A 2,124-nucleotide genomic window follows, 5' to 3' on the forward strand; every position below is an offset into this window, starting at 1 on the left:
TCCCTGCCCTGCTGCTGTCCCCCAAGCCCTCCATAGTGCAGTATGTGTGACTGGCATGGCAGGGCACAGTGGGGAGAAACAGCAGAGCACAAAAGCTGCCTGCCACTGCAAACTCCATGCTGCCTTGGCCACACTTCCTCTGTGTGCACAGGGGCAGCTCACATCCGTCCTGACCCCACCCCCAAACAGATCTGGGGGCATGGATCCCCCCTGACCTCCAGAAGTGCATGCCCCCCAGATCTATTTGGAAGCAAGGGGGGAGCTGGCTCCTGCTGTAGCAGCTGTTGCCTTCCATTGGGGAAAGGGTTTTGCAGACCTGGGTCCCTGGCCCCATAGCCCTAGCAGCTAGGGGCCCCCTCCAGCAGGGCTGTGGGAAAGGGGCTGTGCGTGGTGGGGCAAGGGTCACAAGCAGAGCTGGGGGGTTGTGGCAGGGGGAGTAAGGGCCACCAGCAGGGCTGTGGGGGGGATGTGGGAAGCATTTAATTTTAACCACGGATTTGGGGATTTTTAGCAGAGAATTTGTGATTTTTTTTATCACAGAAAACCAGGATCCCTGATTATCAGGGTCTTAGGCCCTATCACACAGTCTTGTGGGCTTTACGCTCTTTCACTCTGTGCCCTCCTGAGTGTCAGGCCCTCTCCCTCAGTCCTTTGGCTGCATGCACTTTCTCTCTGTCATTTAGACTGCAGGCCCTATTCTCCAGTTACAGTCTTATACCAACATCATCTCTCCATGCAGTGACAATACCTCTCCTGGTATTTCCCACAGCTCCTTCCAGTGCCCTGATCTTACACAGTAATATAAAGAAATACACAACATAAATGATATAAATTCAGTGCAGGGTTGCTGCTATTCTTCCTTTATCCCTTGTAGTCTGGAGCTCTTTTCCCAAGGCTGCAAAGGTTTAGATTGCAGCCTCAGTAAGGATTCTGGACTTCTGAGACCATGGTGTGGGGCCCTACACCCTCTGTGTCTCAGGTTCTGATTAAGCTTTCCACACCTGGGGTGGTAGCTTTTTTCTCAGAACCTCTTAATGTTGTGTGCACAAGGCATACGGTGTAAAAAGAAAGACAAGCAGGATCTTTTACAGGAAGTTAAGGCAATATGCCACCGGGTTTATTGAAAACACAAACTATTAAGCCATTATATTCTTAGTGCTTGAATCATATTTATAGACACATATTAACATACACATTCACACACACACACACCCCTGAAGATATTGAGATGTTACCAATCCTTAGGTGCTCGAGTCAGCTTAGTGGCCAAACAAGCTGAGCACGAGAAAGAGGAGGCCAGGGCTCTGTTGGATGTGTACCAAAGCCTTGTTGTTGTACAGAAGTTGTCCCCTCCAAAGTATTTTTTCTCTCACTCATCTTGTATAGTAGCACCTGCAATGTCTGTTGCTTGTTCGTTAAACCAGGGGTGTCAGCTGCATGTCTGTGATGACTTCTTTTCTTCTCAGCTTTTGTGGTTAGGGATGACTTTTGGATTTCGCAAATAGATTCATGCTCTGGTGAAACACTAACCTAAGCTCTAGTTACCAATTTAAATGAAACAAGTGCTCCTTGCACTTCCACTAGCAAAATCTTGTTAATTTTGCTTGATTCTATGTTAGCTGTATACAGTTATTTTGGTATTTTCTCAACTGCATGCACTTTCAGATTTTTGTTTTTTGGGAGATGAAAAATTTTCACCCAATGTGATGGCTTTCCTGGCCACCTAATTTTATACCTACTGCATGGATGGCTGTTTTTGCTGTGGTCAACTCTATAACCTGGGCCTTCACAGTTTTTGCTGCTCTGTGCATTTGGATAATCTTTTATGAGGAACACAGTTCTCTTTCATATAATAGCCATTCTTGTAATGCAGTGTCTGCAATGCAACCAATAATCAGAGTTCTTACTTAGTATCTTTATACTTTTATAGTTGGTAGAATTGGAAGGGACCTGAGCAGATCATCAAGTCCAACCTCCTGCCATGGCAGGAAAGAGTACTGGGGTCAAATGACCCCAGCAAGGTGTACATCTAGCCTCCTCTTAAAGACCCCCAGGGTAGGAGCCAGCACCACTTCACTTGGAAGGTGGTTCCAGATCCTAGCTGCCCTGACAGTGAAGTAGTGC

The 2,124-nt window shown here is 47.0% G+C and overlaps 1 long non-coding RNA gene across 1 annotated transcript in view; it reads left to right on the plus strand.

The window, feature by feature from the left end:
• The first annotated feature begins 310 nt into the window (after positions 1 to 310).
• Positions 311 to 2,124, plus strand: part of LOC109302519 — an 18,081-nt gene continuing 16,267 nt past the window's right edge. Inside the window, exon 1 of the long non-coding RNA XR_002098821.1 lies at positions 311 to 320. This is a non-coding gene — a long non-coding RNA (uncharacterized LOC109302519). The remainder of the gene's footprint in view (positions 321 to 2,124) is intronic.

The sequence above is a fragment of the Gavialis gangeticus genome, unplaced genomic scaffold, assembly GCF_001723915.1.
Source record: "Gavialis gangeticus isolate Ggan-Ray unplaced genomic scaffold, GavGan_comp1, whole genome shotgun sequence".
NCBI classification, from domain to species: Eukaryota; Metazoa; Chordata; order Crocodylia; family Gavialidae; genus Gavialis; species Gavialis gangeticus.